Source organism: Struthio camelus, chromosome 2 (assembly GCF_040807025.1).
Source record: "Struthio camelus isolate bStrCam1 chromosome 2, bStrCam1.hap1, whole genome shotgun sequence".
Classification (NCBI taxonomy): domain Eukaryota; kingdom Metazoa; phylum Chordata; class Aves; order Struthioniformes; family Struthionidae; genus Struthio; species Struthio camelus.
The window spans coordinates 130,254,670-130,275,669 of record NC_090943.1 but is presented as its reverse complement, the minus strand read 5'-3'; positions in this window follow the sequence as shown (position 1 = coordinate 130,275,669).

Here is a 21,000-nt window from a genome sequence, read left to right as displayed (position 1 = left end):
AGTTAGGCAGAGTAATGTCAAGAGAGAGCCATAAAATATCAAGTTCCTAGCAGTTGACCCTTTTATTTTCCATGACTAGGTTGGCAGCAATGAAAGTGAAAGAAGAGGGAGAGACAGTAACACATTGGCGTATTTTTACTGAATAACAAGAAATCTGTTCCATGTCACAGAGCCCAATTCCACCGACGAGGTACTAACAAAATGAAGGAACCAATGCTAAACAGAAAGAGCATGCAGCTGTGTGCTACACAGTTTCATATATGACTGAAGGGGTGAATTATTTATTCAAGTTTTAATATCCCATGACCTTGCAAAAGTATTGTATTTTAGAGAAAGAAAACAAAAATAACTTCCTTAACACATCTGTTGTGCATATAGAATACAAGTTCACATTCTAAAAGATGAGAGTGCTATATGTAAACTAAAACAAATAAGGGACTATAGTAAAAGGTGTTTTTACACCTCATATGTGCCTTGAATGCTAATTAACACGTAAGGACTTATCAGAATAAGAATTACTCACAGTGAGAAAAAAGAGAAAAGGAAAGAGAAAATGTTTGAGAAGAATAAAGAAAGTAAATAGGAAAAAGAAAAATTTTATCTAATTTATATGCCACTACATGGCAAGATACAGATGAACATTTAATATTTTAGAATTTCCTGACTTTAGTACATTTTGTTTCTCAACTCAAGTGCAGTTAAACTATTTCATGTTTGTTTTGCTTGCTTTCAAAACTGAAAAAATAGAGATGAGAAATTAGGTTTTTGAAGCTTGTAAATTACTTGAGACCCTCAGTAAAATTAGTCAACAACCTTACAAGAAAAATGTTCCTGACTGAAAACCGTTCATTAAATTATGAGAAAATTAAGCAATCTACCCTTGCCCCTTTTTGCTCGTATTCAGCATATCCTCACGTTTTCTTATCTGTTGCACTACTTTATCAAATTTTGTCTGGTACCACATTTTCAAGACATAGTTGTTAAAATTATATTTACTTTTGGTTTTCTGCTATTTCTGTTTTGTAGATCTTACTAACACAAGTCAATTAAATCCAGTTAATTATTATATGATTGTGAGAACACATGACTTCCATTACTGTTACTAGCTTTCAGTAATCTCATTTCGTGATAAATCAAATACATTTTTTCTGAACACTAGCCAACGAGTTGGTACATTTTCTTTGGTCTACACTTAGTCAATTTTCTCATCATTGTTATTAAATAACATTTTATTTTTATCCTAAATTTTTAATTTCAGTGAAGTGGAATCTAATTTGAAAGTGAAGTCATAACAGCAAGAAGAAATTATTCAAACACAATAAATGTCAAAATTATGGCTGCTTCTTGCAAAGGAGATGATTTATCACAGGTTCTCACTGTTTCTCATGAGGCAGCAGCCAAAAGAATCCATGACAGAAAATCGGTGAACAAGAATGATCTTTTTTACTGATCCTTTTCATTCTAGCTATTAGGTGAGGATTTTCTGCAATGAATGAAGCCATTGTTGACCTGTTCTTATATTTCTGGAGGGCTGGGTTTTTTTTGGGGGGGATAAAGACTGGGGAGAGGAGTAGTGTTCAGGATGAAAACACATAGCTTCAAAAACAGAAGAACAATCTGCTCATATATGAATACAGTGGGTCCTTTCCTTAAGAAAAAAGGTACAATAAAACAAACAAAACAAAGAAATTGTTATTTGACAAAAAGAATGCCACCCACTAAGTCATCCAAACAGTTCTCCTCAGCATAGATCTGACTCCCTTACAACCTGGCCCTTTGTCAAAAGAATAACCTTGGTTAAAAAAAATCTAAACTCTATCCTCCACGGTGCATGAACATACACAAACCAGCTATTTACAGATGTTCGTGGAAGTTGGCGACAATGTCCTGAAAAGGTATGGTTTAAGATTCGCCAGGTGGATTTTCTATAGAGTTGGACAAATTCTTTAGAGAATCAGAGACTGTCTGCACCACCCAAACGGCATCCGTGGTCATAAACCAGGTACGTATTACTGCTTGTGAGTTTCCTACCATAAAAAACACTTTTCTGGTATATCTGTGTCCCTGGCAGGACTTGTCGCCTTTCCAACACGTGGCACCAGGCTGGAGCAGAGCTGCTGTGAAGAAATTTTGCTCTGTCACAAGTGGCTGGTTGTAGCACTGACTAGCCTTAGGCCTGGGACCAACCTTCCCAAAACTCTGGCTGTCTGATGCCCGTCTCTTGACCTGACAACTATAAAGTAGAGCGCTGCTTGGCACAGAAGAGACCATGGCCCACTGAGTCTTCATCGTCTCTCTGCCAGAAGTAGCTGTAAAGGATCAGTCCCCGTCAGAAGGATCAGTCTAACTCAGAAGTGGAGTTCTTGGAGGGGTAATAGAAAGAGAAGAAACCCACTCTCATGCTGAGGCAGCTTTCAAGGCATGAGAATGAACTGCAAGGGGACCCACTCCATCATTTAAAAAAAAAAACATCGATTTTGAAACATTCTTTACCTGTGCTTCAGGGGCTCAATTAATTTGATTCAAACTTGCTATAAATTGTTTTTGTTTGGTTCAACCACAGGAAAAAAAAACAGCCCAAACAATCTGTGTGTGTGTGTGTGTGTGTGCGCGCGCGCGCGTGCGTGTGTTTATGCAAGGAAAGTTAGATTAGCATGAGGCTGAAATTTAGCTTTAAAGACTAAGCAGTATTCACTCATGTGCCATTTTACAAATAGGCAATTACATGAGCCCAGGTGGTTCTGAGATAAATCTGCTGAATGAAAGTACCCATATCTTTGCAAATAACAGGGACCAACCCACAATTTTACAAGGTAAATTGCACATATCCTTCTAATTTGTAAATCTACCCAAGTGCTTGAATTTTTAACACATATTCTATTTTAAAAAGCTAACAACTGAGAGCAGGTATGGTTTCTCTTCCTCTTTTCCTCTGCAGACCCCAGATGCTCTTCCACATTGGGCTATATTGTGACATGCAATGGTAAAAATTAGGTAAAAGTAAGACAGCCAAGCCCTGGCAATATTGACTATTGATCCAGCTGTACAGAGTCAGATTACTTGGAAAACAACCCTTCAATTTTTCACTCCACTGACGCTGCGGGGCAGTTGCTTTTAGGATCATTACCCTTGTCTGTAAAATAGAGGAATGTGAGAATGTGTTTGAGTAAATTTTGAACCCATTTGAACTTTGTGGGTTTGAAACTTACTCCTAGAGTCAAATCATTGCTTTCCATGAACACATCACCTCCACAGCTAACTAGGGCATTCACACCAACACCCTGTGGTTTAGGTGATCAGTAAATCATCCATAAATCACCACAATGCTGTAATGAGTGCACTGAGAAATGCCATGTTGCCAACACCTTATCATATCTGATAGTTGCTTTAAGGTAGGAATATCCAGGAGGCACATGCTTCCTTATGATATTAATTGGCAAAGAAATTCATGTCACTCGTGCTAGCAAGGGATGCCAGCACCCTGTCTCTTTAGCAAGGAAGCTCTGCAGTGAAACATATAGGCACTTATGCAGTGTTTGGATAGAGGGAGCTTTAAGCGTAGGGGACAGAAGCTGAACAGAAAACAGCCATAGGCCAACAGACGGAAAACAATCATACAACTTTTCCACACTCATAAGTTTCCCTTTCATTTTTTTGTCACACAGTATTCAAGGCAGGAAAGACAGGATTCCTGTAAGGGTGTTAATCGTAGAGCCCAAGTAGCAAGATTGTGGGCAGGTACGACATGCTAGTTATGAAAAGAGATCACAGACACAAAAGGACATTTTGACTGATGTAAACTAGGTGAGAAAGGTTTTCTCCAATTACTTTTTCTTCTTTCATATCTAGTTAATGTATGCTTAGCCTCTGCAATGAAACAGCCATTTCAACTTGCCCTTTAAAGATTTATTTGAGGATTAGTGTCCTCTTTGAGAATTCAGTCTCCTATATCTCAGCACACCAGATTACCCAGGTCTGCTTTTCATTGGACATTTCATTTTAGAAGGTTTTTTGGAGTGGACATAAACACAGAAGGGACACTCCTGGAACAGATATTGTGAAATATAAAAATAGATACTTTGAAATATATTGAAATAGAAAAGAAATGCATACAATTGAGGCAGCATACCAGCAGCACTTTAAAAGGAATTGATAGATAGAATACAAGCGTAGGAGGGGTAGTTGATAGAACTGAAGCTTGGACAAGATCTCAGTCTCTAAAGGAGTCTGGAGCTTATGCTAGAAAGTAAAGCATGATTCTTACATTGACCTGGCTTAACAAAAAAGAGCTCTGAAGAATGTGACAAAAAAGACTGAAGAAAGTAAAGCAAAAATGAAGGAACAGGGGAGGAAAAAGAAAAAATGTTGAAAGAAAGGAAGCTTCAGAAATGGAGAAAGTCAGTCTCAGACAACAGAGTAGGCTTTAAAATCAAACATGTACAATTAAATGTTTTGCTGGTCTCAGGTATGCTGAGTACACAGAATGTCCTCAGAGAAAAGAAAGAGTGCTGTGAAGACACGAACTCTGACTCAAGAAGTTCTTATTTTAGACTAGTGCCTGCTGGAAGCTAGGCAGGGGAATGTCAGACAAGGATCACCCTGTATTCACCCTTTTTGTTATATTCCTTCCCTAAACATGTGCTGTTAACCACTTTCAGAGACAGAATACTGGACAATGAAGACCTTCGGTCTGACCCTGCACTGCACCTCTTCACTCTTTAAGACCTGAAAGTGATGCATGAAATAACCCCAAGCAGCAAGGATTTAAACAGAAGTGGCCATAGTGTCTAGATATTTAGATCTATTAGAAAGTGTGTGATCAAAAGCCAAATCCCTGCTGAGGAACCAAAACTGATGAGATCAGTCCAGACATAGGGCTTTAATTCAGCTCAGCTTTCACACTACAAGTTGTAAAGTAATTTATCACTGAAGAAACCCACATATTTGTATCGCATTAGCAGAAATTTCCCATGAATAAAACAAAGGTTTTTATTTTGAAACTTTCCTTCAAACATAAGAGGTCTCAGAGTATTCTCCTGTCTCCCATAAAGTGAAGAACAAAGATTAATTTTCAATTTATGCAGTAATTTTTACAGTCAACCGTAACAAATAATATAACATATTTTCCAGATGTCCAGAGTTCCAAGACACTATTAAAAGGACTAGGCTGCCCTCTCTTGTACAGAAGGAGATCTGCATCTGAATGCAGTATTTCAGACTTAAAAATACATGAAAGGCTGCTGTGCTCTGTACGGAAGGAGTGGAGGTATAACATCTCCATTCTTGCACCAGAACTAATCGAACAGGGCTATAACGTTATTATGTAAAGCTGATTCTGTTAGTAATTAATGCATTCGCAACTTTTTGTGAAAATATTTCTGTTCAGTCATTTCACCTCTGCAAGTTCAGCAGGTAAGATGCAGTTCCCTCCTTCAGGCTGCACAGGTTATCCACAAAGCCTACCTCAGATTCAGAGGATGAAATATACCCCACAGAGTCCTATGTGTTTCTGCTTTAGAGGGAAACTGGAAGATCTAAACTTTAACTGTGCCTCAGTTGTTCTTCCTTCAGCTTTGTTCCAGTCCTTCCATACAACCATATAGAAAAATCAGTCAGCCATGAGTCTCTATTAGGAACTTTCTGAATCCTGCCCCATTATGTGCTGTGCAGAGCAACAGGACTGTCCACAAACTGAGCCATTCACCTCCTTTGTCCGCAACACTTTTATTTGATGCACAAAGCTGCATGTTTGGCTCATTAACCTTTCTAATTCTCCCTGAAATATGAAGCAAAAATAACTTTGTTCTTCCTTATATCAGAGAAAATGTTCAGTTCTGTGGAATTTTCCTACAGTTAGTCTCTCTGTTCTTCATATTTTGTCATAAAGGTAAAACTCCTCCTACCCAGTTGGAGATACCACACTAAGATCTTCTCACTATTCATGATAATTTCACTACCTCTTGACAAGCTTTACCTTGGATAAGAGGAATTCTCAGGGGTCACATCTAATAACCTTTCCTCTGTGGAGATATATGATGTGTTCTTACTGCTATGTCTTATACCTCCTCTTTAGTCAGCTCACTTTCATTAGTCTCCTGGCTATTGACCCAAGGTGCTCCTATAGTCCTTAATTTCATACTGAAAGGTGGTAGATTGATTGAATGAGGCTTCAAATATTGTTAAAATAGCAACCTCTGAAGTAAGAAGCAGACAGAGCAAGCCATTAAATCTTGTATCCCGAAGATGGATGTTGTGCTACTGAACGAGCATCAGAAGTATGAGATGTATAAAATAATCAACTAGCATAAATCCCCTGAACTTTTCTAATAAGTGTGGGAGGTCCTGTTTGTTTTTCTCCTCTTTGATGCCCAGTACAACTGGCTGAGGCACAGGGGTAGAAGTACCCATATAAAATACACAGGCAGGTAGAGAGTATTAGGGCTACAGTGTTAGGCAATGAACTGAGCCTTGACTTCCCACCCCAAAGACCTGGCCAACATGACTGTGGAAACTTGGTGGTAATAGGTCATTAGCAGAATACCTCCCAGCTTGAACCAAGGGAGCCAGAAAGGAACTGTGGAATCACAGTTCCCTCTTTAGTCTTCTAAGGTGGAGGATGCAGTCTAAATGTAGACCTACTTTGGGAAAATATGAATAAAACAGCAAAAGCTGCAGAGAATATTAGACTTGGGCTTTCTCACTGGGAAAACAGTTCCCCACACACATAGCCCTTCATTTTCTCCAACAACAGCGTCAATTAGTGTTCTGTATGGCTAAGCATTTGCTTTAACCACACTGCTTGTAATTAGCAGTGTCTATTAATACTAGGCATCTGAGACCTGCACAGTTTGAGTAAAAAGTGCGAGGGCTCAAGTGTTTATGAGCAGTTCATATACAGCAGGAAATTTCTTGTTTTTCTTGAACAGTTGCCCTGTCTCTACTTGCCAAAAAATGCATGGTGAATAGTCATTACCCAATTTAATAGAGATGTGGGCTAAAATTTCTGCTACCTGGTTTTACACAGAGGCTGTGGTTAGAGGGAAAACAGACACAAGTCTCATTGCACACATGCTGGCATGTAATTTAAGTGAAAGCAAGAACTTTAAATGAGTCACTCTATGTCTACCATCTTAAAGCAGGCTTTTCAATTTTTTGTACTGCTTTGGATTAACGATAAATAGGAACAAATCCTGACTATTCTACCATCAACAGTTTTTGTGGGAATTCAATACTGTTTAATGTCCTCATTAATGACCTGGATGATGGGACCAAATGCACACTCAGCAAGTTTGCAGACAATACAAAACTGCGAGGAGTGGCTGACACACCAGATGGCCCTGCTGCCATTCACATGAACCTCAGCAGGCTGCAGAAAGGGGCGGAGAGGAACTTCATGAAGTTCAAGAAAGGGAAGTGCAAAGTGCTGCACCCGGGCAGGAATAACCCCCGGGCACCAGCGCAGGCTGGGGCCAACCAGCTGGACAACAGCTTTCCACAACAAGTTGAACATGGGCCAGCAATGTGCCCCCGGGGCCAAGAAGCTAGTGGTATCCTGGGCTGCGTTAGGAAGAGCGTTGCCAGCAGGTCCAGGCAGGCGATCCTTCCCCTCTACTCAGCCCTGGTGAGGTCACACCGGAAGTGCTGTACTCAGTCCTGGGCTCCCCAGTACAAGAGAGACACGGATTTACTGCAGCCAAGTCCAGCAAAGGGCCACCAAGATGATTAAGGGACTGTGGCTCCTCTCCCACGAGGGGAGGCTGAGAGAGACGACTGTTTAGCCTTGAGAAGAGAAGGCTCGGAGGGATTTTTCCAACGCGTATAAATATCTGATGGGAAGGTGGAAAGAGGGCAGGGCCAGCGGTGCCCAGTGACCGAACAAGAGGCAACGGGCACGAAGTGGAGCACAGGAAATTCCACTTGTGCATGAGAAGACATTTCTCTACTGTGAGGGTGGTTGAACGTTGGAACAGGTTGCCCAGAGAGGTGGTGGCGTCTCCATCCTTGGAGATATTCAAAACCTGACTGGACATGGTCCTGGGCAACAGCTGTAAGTGACCGTGTTTGAGCAGGGGGCCTGGACCACGTGATCTCCAGAGGTCCCTTCCAACCCCAACTATTCAGCGATTCTGTAATAGTACTGTTAAGATGAATTTTGCCTTTCATATATATCTCTAATGTTGCTTGTCAGCACGGATTTTTGTTCCGATAGTTTCATCTTGCAACAGAAATCATTTCAAAAAGTTTTACCTCCTCTCTTTTTTGTCTTTGTGCTGTATCTTAAGAAAATTGCCTTCCGTTCCTTCTTATTCTCTATTTATGATAGGTTTTTAGTGTTGGGTTTTATTCATGGTGTGGTTGAATTAATTCTAATTCACTGGGAGCAAAAAAAACCCCATCACTACCCTGCTTACCACTGTGCTCTACTAACAGGACCACAGCCCTCTTCTGTAGGCAGGCCTTGACACTGTGCTAACAATTTGGTATACCATGTCATTTGTTCTTGCATGGCTTCAAGTCTGTATTTTGAATTAGTTTGAAGCTAAACTGAATGGTCTAGGAAACAGATGAGTTAACTGAGCGCAATAAAAAAGCTCAGGGTGGTTTACTATGTAGCAAAATGCCTCCTAGAAAAGAGTTGGCAGAAACTGAAACCAAGGTTTTCTGAAAAGTGATGCAGACTGTAACCGTCTTCATTTCACAAAACCCAGCTTTTCATCAGGATATCATCCACTTGATAGAAATTAAGCCTGCATGGAAAAAAGGTTTCTTGCACTTTTTTTTTCTTTCTCTTTGCATTATATCTGGATATCTGGAGTTGGTCCATTCTGATTCTTTTAAATAAAGAGTATTATACTTCATCTATAAAAATCAAGGGACAGGTTTATTTTTCACAAGCTTCACCAGTACTCACTTTAAGTATTTTTCAGTGTGGCCATAGATAATGAGAGGCTTACGTTTGCAATAGAACAGAGGGAAATGGAAGGCATAGATCTGGCAGGGCAGTAAGGAGTCTGCAGTCCCCTCAGTGATTAGTATCACCCTATATACCTATGGCTTTTGTGGGAGTGGTGTAAAAATACATATTTCTTCTTTTTCAAAGAACACTAACCAGAAACCAGCACAGGTAGAAATCAATTTCAAGCTGTTGATTTGATTCCTAGACCACTTATAACAATGTGAAATAAGGTTTAAGGGCCTCAACAAAGATATCTTCAGAACAAAACAAACTAGACTTCTTGCAGAGAACAGTTCAGCATTGCAGCAAAGAAATTCACAATTAGAGAAAATGGGAAGAAAGAAGGAAAGAAGGAAAGGAAAGAAGGAAAGAAGGAAAGAAGTGAGGGGAAGGAAAGAAGGAAAGAAGGAAAGAAGAAAATAAATTTTCTCCAGAAACATAGCCAAAATAAAAGATTTCAGACATCACAAAATGTTGGTGTGCATGCATATTGTCTTTTCTCTGCTCACCATTTACATGAGAAAACAAATCCTATTTTCCTCTCTCTGTAACCAAAAATTGTGTATAACCTCTTTATTCTACAAAAAGAAACAAATAGAAATATGTGAGCATTTCCTAGATGGCTATCTAGAAAGAAATTACTGAGGTGCAGCTTATTCATATTCCTTTCCAGCTTAGAGGCAGTATCCTGTATGGATGTCTTCTCTGCACAAATGGGCACTCTCTCCCTAAAACAGGTCTGAATGAAGTCTTAATGGCCATGGAAGCATCTGGTGACTGGTGCAGCTTCTCCCTATCATATGACATAGACTCATACCACCGAGGAGAGCGGTGAGAAAGGTGTGCTACACCCTATTAGGATCAGTATCAAATCTGCGTCTGACATTCCCTCCAGACTGCAGGGGACTGAGGATCAGTGCCTGAGGGGAAGTGGGCTGTGAGGTAGCTGGGAAAAGACTAGCAGAAGACATCCTTACTTTTTCCATACATCTGTGGAAGCAGTAAAAAATAAAAAAGCCCTTTCATCCTCTCTTTCCCTCCTACAAAGTTCCTGGAAAGCATATGGTGGTAGAGGAAGGAAAATCTTTGCTAGTAAGAAACAAAAAATCAAGGTTCGTTGAAAAAAGGTAAAACCAAAACCAAGGGCTGGATGGTTTGGCGTAATGCACATATTGTTAATAGCTACTACAATAACTGCAAAAGGAAGTGTGGATTTGCCATCTCTTGCTATAGTCAGATGGAGACCACATCCTCTCTGGAAGATAGGTCTTTGTCAGACTAATTAGTGGGGAAATGGAAGTAGGCAAGATCCTACGATTTAGGCAGTCGGGTGAGAGGTGCTAATGTGCCTTCTTCAGTGTAAACTGCATGAAGCTGAAAGAAACAGCAAGGAAACCCAGACCCAGTCTGACTACGTACAGGGTAGATGGCATTTACCCATAGGTTTGGATAGTGAAATTGGTTTTCCCTTTGGTGTTCTCCTACTCCATAAACACACACTAATTCTAATGGGAGAGAGAATGATTCCCGAGATAAAGAAAAATACTCAGAAGTTTCTTAAGCTAGCACAAGCAGAAGGTAAAAATTAAAAGAAGAAATATTGTGAAGTGTCAGAATATACAGTAAAAGCAAAGTACTAAGCTTAGAAACCATTCAAAGTAATACAAAAGGCACAGATAGTAGGGTAGAGGAGCTTTTCATTCCTAGTTCATTTGTGACAACAGATCATTTCCATTTTAACTCCCCAGGGCCTATGTGAGGCTAGCAGACTTATTTGTCTTCTCTCCAAAGCCAATATTACAATTAAAGCTCATTTACATTTCTAGCAATGACAATTTGGATAAAACTGCACCATCCTCCCTGGGGGTGAATTTTGGATGCTTGATGTACATTAACAGCTGTTCTGAGATTCCTAAATTGTAATAATTGTAATTCATTAGGTAAAAAGAAGGCTCAGGTATCAAAACAGTACTACAAACACAACAAGAAAAAAAACCCTTTGCTTTTAAATTTTCCTAATTCTCCCAGTCTCCTGTTTATAAAGTTACTTCACACAGGGACAGAACCCCTTAGGAAATAAATCTAGTTCTTTGACTACGGATTAAGATCTGGAATGTAGAAACAAAGGAATTTTTTATATTTTTGATCACTTGAAAAGCTAGCTCGTCCCAGATGCCGACCACTGGGCAGCTGAACACTCTTCTGACTTACCCGTGTAGTAGGTTTCTAAAATGTTCTTTTATAAGTGCCAACTAGAGTGGTAACATTTTTGTACATATGCATTATTTCCAAATATACATAAAATGTAAGATAAAATATTTTATTTGTTTATGTACTATCGTATAATATATAAAATATAACTAAAAAGATACAACTGTGTGAAATTAGAGAATAATTTACAGAATTATTTTCTTAAACAGGTGATGGGGAATCATAAAATTTTCATTCTTCATGTCTATTTTTAAATAAAGCACTTTGGATTTTGAAGCACCAGGAGACTTTTTTAGAGTAATTCTTCTCCCACCTCAAAATAAATTGAAAGTTTTTCTCATGCCTCTTCCCAAACATATGGATCAGATAAAAAGGAAGAATGAAAACTATACTGGTTCAGACTGGCAATTCAGTGCATTGCATTAAAACATGCTGTTGCACAGTGGGATTTAGTATGTTCTGGTGATATATGCATACTGCATCTATTTCTAGCCCCAGTGTTTTAAAATATTGATTTTGAAAATGTTTTGTTTTGATTAGGGAAAGGCTGTTGAAAATTATTTTAGAGTCTTTTAATATCCTCTTCCTCATTTTTTTCTCTCACCTAAGCGATAGGGTAATGAATTTAGTATCCATCAGTATTTTAAAAATCTAAAATAACTCCTCTTGAATAAATGGTATAAACAAAGTAACTTGTGGTGTGCTGTCACATGAGACGGTTACTGGCACGAGTTCAGGCAGAACAACATTACATCAAGCGGTGAAGTCTGGCTTGTGAGAGTTATATGGTTTAGTCTAACTGAGCAAAAACCATAGCTCTTTTTACTTTAGGTTTTATAAAATGACAAAATATAAGCATCAAACTGTTTAGAACTAGCCCCTTACAAAGATTACGTTCTACTCCCCTTCTGTACTTGAATTTTTCCAGACTTCGTGAAATAGAAACAAAATGATTATTTGGGCAAATTACTTCAACCTTTAGTTAAATTACACATGCTGCTTGCACCATTTTCCTCATGCAGCCTAAAGGTGTCCTCTTGAAAGATATTTCTCATCATAAGAACTTCAGTCTCCTCAGAAAAATGCCTGCATATTAAATGTCCTGTGATATAAATAATGAACCCCTGGACATACCAATACAAATAATGAACCACTGGACATACAGGATCACTCTAGGTACGAACGAAACGTTTACCTTTAAGTTTAAAAAGCTCATGCAAGTACATTACAGGTCTAGTATGGTTTCATTGGACCATGTTTCTTTACACAAGTACTCCTGCAGTTCCACATGCCTGGCACATCAGCTACTTGGAGTTGCTGATAGGCACTTTAACCAAGTGACACTCTTTGACTTTAAGGAAGCTCTGTTATCACATCCCTTCCTCCCACTGCACAGCAAGCCAGAGGGAAGCTGGATCTCACATCTCCACTCAGGCTCTTGGATACCCACCTCTTAGACAGCAGCAACTTCACGTTCTCCCCCATTCATGGCGAGACCCTTCCGTGCTACCGCATCTAGGTGTTGCAGCCTGGCAGTCTCACCACTTCCAACCTGCAAGGCAAAAATAGATCTTGGAAACGTGCAGTGTAACTGAACTCAAATCGCATACCCACAATGTCTCAGTGAAACAGTTTGCACTAAAGCCAATGACTCAGGCTGTCATTATTAAATCTGAGGGTATGAGGTGGTCATTCTTTGTTCAAGCTGTCCTTTCAACAAGCCATGTTTTTATACAAGTTCAAATTCTTTGTATATATCTGAGGTAAATTCCGCTGCTTTTTCTAAGGCCATTTTTAAAGGCCTGCAGCAACACTGTTGAGCAACACATAGCAATTGCCCCCAAAGCAAAGATGACAAGCCTTTTCCAGCTTAAAAGATGAGGCACTGGGGGAAAATAATTTCATACTATTTAACTAAAGGTAACCAAATTACACCCTTAAGTTAGGAAGGAACCTAAGCTCCTGCTACGCAGTGACTCATAAAAAGTAGGTATGTCTGGAGGACAAATCAGAGGACTTCAGTCTCTCTGCTAATGATCTTAGCTCCTATCTAAATTATACGCCTAAAATTAGGAGGTATGCATACTCCCCATAGTTTTAAACATGAATATAGTGCTTGGTGTCACTTTACTGGAAACTGGCAAACCACATGGTAAATTTACAGTTTGCTCTTTAAGGGTATAACTTTTTCATGGAGGCATAAAATTTCAGTGACAAGAATTTTTATTTTTTAATTCTTACTGACTTGAATAGGAAATATATAGTTTGCAGCACATAAAGCTTCAGTTATTGTTTCACCACTTGCATCATGCATAGGGACAGGTTTGTGTTCCAAGAATCTACTGAGTCCAAGGGTTTTCAGCAGCAGTAGTTTTAGGATATTTTACTACTGAAGAAGCCAGCTGCTAGTATCTTGAATATCTGAACAATGAAAACTTTCTTGCCTTTTTTTCCTTCCTTGGATTAAAACTGATAATAATAAACATTCAAATGAGCATTTAATCCAACAGCAGGACTTACTACTGTGGCAGAATGGTTGCTTCAGGCAAAGTGTAAATACCAGCACATGTAAACAATCACTGCTATGTTTAATTGATGCATAGTTTTGAGTTATAATAGTTTATTCTGGGACAGAAAATGCCTTTACCTTGAGGTCCATTGTAAATGACAACCTAGAACAGAGGTGGAGAGACTGGAACCAGAAGGAACTGTGTCTCAGAGACAGAAGACAGTGATGCATTGAGGAAGCGATTTGGAAATAACTAACTTTGTCCCTTACCAGGATGGAGATTACTCCCTTTCTCTTTCCCTGTGGATCCAGCTAAGAAAAATGGAAAGAAAAGTATGGTTCCACATTTTCCCAGGCACCCCTTGTTATCAGCAGATCAAGGCTAATATATCTATCTAATGAGGTAGATGAGGGAAGAGAGCTTATCTACTGTAGCTCAATACTGCTGAATATGTACTGAGATCCACATGTACACCCTGATCCACTTTCCAAGCAGGGCAACCCAGCCTTTCACCTCTTGAGTCTTTCTTAAGGTGTATGAAGTGAGATTGCCTGACGGATCTCACTGCCAACCCCTGCAGGGGCTGTTGCAATCTAAAACAGTGGAGATCTTTAATTCAAACCTATTCTCTAGAGAGAAAATCTGAAACTTTGCCTGGCTAGATTTCCCCTTTGGGGGAAACTGTTTTCCACAAGGAAAAAGCTAGCCTCCAAGGCAAATTGAAAGGAGACTATTAATGAAGCTGTCAAAGTCTGTCCAGTTCATTCTTATAGAACCAGTGACACAAGATCATAAGGAAAAACAAAACAAACCAGAAGGCCAGTCATCACCTCTCATCTCTACTTTATTTGCGCACCCACAGTGCAAGGAATATTACTTGCACCATACACTCAATCCGTAGAGGTGGTTTACAGAGTTTCTTTTCTCAGGAGATTGCTCTCCAGAGTCAGGAACACATTCCTAACAGGGGAGGGACTGACTGACTTCAAGTGATGCACTCTCAGGGCAGGACGTGTGATGAACTGGGGCCTTCTTAAAGATGCTCGAATCTTTGTGATTGTTCGAATCTTGAAGAAGTAAAGGCTAAGAAGGTAGATGTGTTTTCTCTTGGGAATCAAAAAGACTTGCTTCTGCTGTATTAAAAGAACTTTTTTCACAGCAGTAAAAATTGTCATGCTGGATCACTACTCCTAACATAAACTAGAAGAGCAGAAAGAGATAAAATCTGAATGTGCTAAACTCTTAGGATGAATCCTATCTCACTGAAGTCAAAAGGTATTTTGACAGTAAATCTTCATCCAAGTCAGTATTTCATTACTACATTTTCCAGTCAAGATAGATTTTGGCTTATCAGCTCAGAGTCAAACCAAAGAGGACAAGGTGCAAGGAGACATCTCCAATTTCTAGGGTGGTTACTTAATAAGAAAGAACACAGAGCTACAGTAAGTCAAGGTATCCTAGTAAAGTCTACTCTCCCTAAGGGCTGGTACTGATTTGATACCAGTAGATTTTGCTAGCTGCAGTCACTAGAGCTCTGTTGACTCAATCTCTGGATATAGCAGGAAGAAAACACTTCTACGTTTTTCTTGATCTGATATAGACCTTGTGGGCTTCAGAAGTAGTATGTCCCCTCAACCATGTACCAACTGTATCCTATGTACTGTAGTTGGAGAGATAAGCCTGAAAATGCTACCCAGGATGAGCAGATGTGAGACAGGAAAAGTTGTAATGGGAAAAGTTTTGTTTCTGTCATTCCTATTCAAGGATGAGCAGCTGTGAGACAGGACTAGTAGTAATGGGAAAAGTTTTATTTATTTCATTCCTGTGCTTAAGGCAATAATGAGAAGAAATATGAAGTGCCTTGTGCATCTGCTATGATGGTCATTGCTGGAAAGCTGCCAACCTCAGGTCTGCAGGAATGGCTGAGGCTTAGCTCCTGTTGCCTAGGCATGTAACTGAAAATAGCTATGCTCTACTGTGCATGACTGTGCTTCACTCCTATGCCTCCTGCCCCATGCATCTTCCCTGTTTTACCACTGCTGTATCATTACAACTATGTTGGTCCTGACCTTTTTAAAAGTTGGCTCTCACAGATTACTCCTCTGCTGGATGTGATGATCATTTGAAATCAAATCAGTCTCGCTTTTCCCTGGATACGTTATTTGGGTATAAAAATAGTATTTAGCAATGAATATGTATACTGTGTTTATTCATTAAAAAACGTCAGAAAATTATGCAAAGGAGTTTATTCAAGCAGGCCTCTTGTTATACTGAGCCACAGAATAATCTTTTCCTCTCTCTTATTAAAAGTAAAAAAAGAAAGAGAGGGGGGAGGAGAATTAAAAGCCCGTTCAGTCCAGGACAATATCTCCACAGGGCTAAATATCAAAAAGATACTCTTATGAACAAAATGTTGCCATTGCTTTTACTTGTTGTTTTTATTTTCTCCTTGGAGGTCTGAACAGACTTCATAGCCACAACAATATCCAAAAACCGTCAGGGAAATGAGACAAATGATCAGTGTTACACGGTCAGCTCAGGAAACAAAGAGCACTCCCAATCTCTTATTCTGACCACAAGCTGTAGCTACTTCTTCCAGTATTGACCCTCTTATGATAAATCACGAGCCTTTACTACTTACTATGGGCGATGCATATAGAACAGGAATGTTTCGGGGGCGGCTGTGCTGAAAAAATAAATGGCACGTGTGTGTGGCAGAGCCCACAGCGCAGCGGTAGCAGAGTTTTTCCCACACGAGGATGTCCCCAGCCCACGGGGCCTGCCCTCCGCCCTGTGCGGCCACTTTGCAGCCCAGGTGAGCTACGTGCAGGCTGAAGAGCACAGGGGCTTTCCAAACTGGCCTGACAGCATTGCTCTTGCTCCTCTTGCACAGCAGCTGCTCTGGTTTCCCTAGGCCATCCAGCCGAAGCAAATGGGAATATGGAGCTATCTGAGCTCCCAGGGCCCTGGAAAAGAGGCGGCCTGGCCATGCTCAGGTCTGATGCCAAGCTGCCAACGCTCAGGCCTTCTCTCCTGGGGAGTAAGTCACGATGCTGAATTTAGTGTCAGAACAAAAATTTAGGCAGAACAAAGCGCTGAGAACGGGAGTTCGCTTTGCTAAGCAGAGAGGTCTGAAGTGGGTAAAGAGAAATCACAGAGAAAGGACTGAGCTTAAAATCCCACATTTCTTCATGCCACAGGCCCCTCCACATCACTCTCCAGGTCTGCCAGGTGCTGGTGCCTTCCCAGGTCAGCGGTGGCAGTCAGAAGACCTCTTCACAGTAAAGGGCCATGCTGCGGTAACAACAAATGGCCATAGATCAGGCAGGGGAAAGCTTCGGCTGGAAGGGAGCCGCGTTTCCAACCTCTAACGCGCCTCTTTCGGAGGGGGGTTTCCAACCTCCACCGCGGCTCCTGAGCAGCAGCCCGGGATAAAGTGGACTTTCCACCGCGCTATGTTGGCCAAGGTGAACACTGGAACCCTCGCTGCCCACGTATTTTCACCTCCTCCACCTACAACGTCTCAGAGCCCAAAACTCAAGACATTTTTGGGCAAAGCGAGGAACTTGCAGGCAGGCGGCATGCACGGCACACGCGGGCCCCGCTGCGCGAGGCGCCCGGCTCCGCTTCCCCTCCTCAGGCCCCTGGGGCGTCGGGTGGAGCCCAGGGCCGAAACGAAATACTGAGAGAAACAGCCGCCGCGCCGCTAACACGGCGGGATGGCGGTGGTGGTTGGGGGGGGGGGGGAGGGCTCTGTGCCCTCCTCCTGCCCCACTCCGCGGCTCTCCGCGCCTCGCCCGGGCGGGAACGCGGCCTCTCGGCCCGCTCCGCGCACCTCCGCGCCGCGCCCACCAGGTGGCGCCCGCGCCGCGCCTGCGGGGCCGCCGCCGCCGCCGCCCGGCAACCGGGGGGAGGGGGGGGAGGCGGGGCTGCCCTCGGCGGCCATTACACGCACCCCCCCCCGCCCCCCCAACAACGAAATCGCTTTGGGGAGCGCTGCTGTTAGCTCTGCCTCGTCGGCTGGGGCAGCGTCCCGCCGCGCACAGGCTCGCGCGCCGCTTATCTGGCGGCTGAGGGAGAAGCAGGCACGGGGCGCGGCGGGGGGGCTGCGCGGAGCCGTTTCTGTCACGGCCGGCGCCGCCGCGGCCGTTGGAGGGCGCGGGAACCGCCTGGGCTCCGAGCTGCTGCTCCGGAGCCAGGAGGTCTGGGGAGACGACGGGGACGCTCCCCGCCCCCCCCCCCAAAAAAAAAAAAAAAAAAAAACAACCCTGTGAAATACGTCCGGCTGCAAAATACTGGGAGAAGGGGCCCAGCCGATCTGAGAGGATTCATTGTATTTTATACTGACACTTCGTTATTAAACTAGATAATACTTAGAAATGAGGGAGTAAGCAGGAGTAATTAGGCAGTCTCTTGTTAGTACTTTCTGCAGGAGCCTTTAACCATTACCTGGAGATGTGAGCACGTTCTTCCCACCCCAAGTTCCTTCCAAATCTTTCCTCTTCTTTTCCCTGCCTTTGCAAGACACCAAACCCATCCTGATCATTGTGAAAGCATCTGCGGCAAGTTTATGAAGCCCTTTTTCTTCTTCCAGCACATAAGTTGCTTCCCGTTGCACACTTCTTCGCACCCAGCTGCCAGTCCTTCACCCAGGAGTCAGCTTGGGAGGAGGAGGCGTGACAGCAGAACCGGTAGGAATACAGCGATTTTTCTCCCTGGCGGGGAGGTAATATTTGCTGGGACATGTTCCAGGTCAGGGTTGCCAGAGCGTCTGAGGCTTTTATCCAGTTCCCCAAACCCATGCGATACTTCAGAGGCAAAGGTGCACGGGACAATGTTTCGTGGGTTTGCAAAAGATTACACGCTCTGGCTTTCAGGATCTGTAGGTGCCTCCATCAGTTGCTTTCAGGCAACCCGTGTAACTCTTTTAACTTGTTCATTCTTTTTAAAGTGTTGTTGAAAAATAACAACAAAAACAGTCAGACAAACCTGTAGTGGCTTTACTGCAAAGACAGTGCAAAAGCATATCTGAGAAATTAAAAAGAATTAGCTTTATTTCTTGAGACAGCTCTTGAAAATCTGAAACTGGAATTTGGTGATGTTAAGTTGCTCTGATGCCTAATGTACAGTAACATTTTAGTGTTAAGCTGCACTCAGATACATTGATCTGCCTTCTTCCCATCCACTGCTAGACTTTTACGTTGCCACTGTATCTTGCACTTAGATTATGAGGGTGGACGCAATATCTCAAATCACTTGCTTACCTGTCTAGCTTCCCCAATAGGATCTTCCGATTAATGTCAGGATTTTCTCTCACTTTTACTTCTGATGTTGGTTAACATCCCAATCCGGTGTAAAGCTTCTTTGGGCTAGAAACATACAAATATGGGGAAACACAGTCTCTGCCTAGAAAAGCTTACAGGCTAATTTAAAACAAATGCAAAACCGTAGGAGGTTCTATCTGTGAACCAGAGATGTCAGTTAATACTAAGTCTAAGCTAGTTCTCTGGTACTGAGGCTGGCCTCTCACTTTGAGGCCAACTGACCTGGAACAGCTTGTGTCCATACTGCTATTGCCCATGCACTCTTAGCCTCCCAAGTAAGGCAGCTTTATGCAGACTGCTCATTGTGATTGATCCACCATACTCACTGCTAACTCCCGGACTGCGTCTTGGCATTGTCTGGAAGAGTAGTAGCTGGCCCATACCAAACCCCTTAAACAATAGTAAGAACCGTTCCAATAATTTAACGGTATAGACACTCATGTTCCAGTGCCCAGGAATGCTTCCTGGCACCGCTTAATGTACTAGCGCAGTCATCGCCACAGGGCAGGCTTCGTATAGGATAAGAGAGAAACATAAACTGATATTTTAATACTGTGTTTCAACTCAGAATAAGTCTAGCTGCAGTCCCTTTGCACAGAGGTAGGTATCAGTATAATGTAGGAATGGAGCCTCTCAAGTGTCAATCAAGTCTTTGGCATCTATTCCAAAAGTGGTCATCAAAGTGATGATAATTTTGGTAATACCAATGGTGGCAATTTAGGATAATTGCCGTTCTCTTACAAACTCAGGATATCCCCAGCTGATAACTAGCTAGGTGCATATACAGTTTACAGAGGAAACAGGTATGTTTTTACCTAGAGCGAGGGAGGGCAAAAAAAGAATAAGTGATTTTAGCTGCACAGCTGTTCCAGCCACAATAGAACTATGTCTAATGTAGAAAAGGGAACTTTTTTTTCTAATTTGTAAGGCGTAATTGTCAGAGTTGTTTATGACATAACTTGCATCACAGATTCAGGGAACTACACTGATATGGAATGGAAACGAAAATCTGAAATTGCAGTTACCTGAGATAAGAGAACTGTTCTGGGTTGTACTGTAGCATGATCAAACACCAAAACTTCAAACCAGGTTACTATGAGAAATAGATTGGTAGCAAATCCTGTGGTTACCAGTGTTATTTATGACTTCTCAATAGCTTGAGAAGTAATCTTCAGAATATACCTATGACACACAGTTACGCCTTAGCCAATGTAACACACCTCAGGCTCTTTTATATTTAGTTCTTGTGTGACCTTCATGTTTCCTTTTAACACTGTTAATGCTTCATGAATCATCACTGTCATGCCTTTAACTAATAGACTTACAGTCACCTGAATGTCTTTACAGTGATTGAAACAGCTAAATTGTGTACATATATCTCCGTGTATCAGCTCACTGTCATTTTTGATGGATGGGGCCAAATTCATTCCTGAGGGCTTATTCCCTATTACGATCTCCCTGTGAACTTTTGAGCTGTTAGCTTCTCTGTCTAGTTACTCCTGTGCACAGAACTTCACCAATATCGCACCTTAGCTTTAGTCCCGTAGCTCTTCAGAAAATTGCTCCAGTTTCTCTTTGTACTCTTGTCCTGTTTTTCCCATATCAAAACATTATCTACACAGTCCTCACCCAAACGTTACGTATTTTGTTGTGCTCCCTATGAAACACTTCAAGGATGAAAGCCCGAGAAGGCAATGTGATCGTATGAAATAAGTTAGCTTTCTGGTCGTGGATCCCTAATCGTCCGTACTGCATTGAGATTTTTGCATTTTGAGGTTCTCTTTTCACTGAGCAAAGCGGATGCAAGGCATTCTCTGCCACGTGGAGTAGGGACCACCGGCTGCTGTCTGGAGCACATGACTTCAGTACTGTATGTGTAGTCAGTGACTCCCAAAAAAGGATGCAGACAGGTCCAGACCGTATGCCTGCCAGAGTATCAATGCTATCTTCAGCAAGTAAAAATATTTGACATTAGCCATCTTTCCAAGATCTCCTCCCT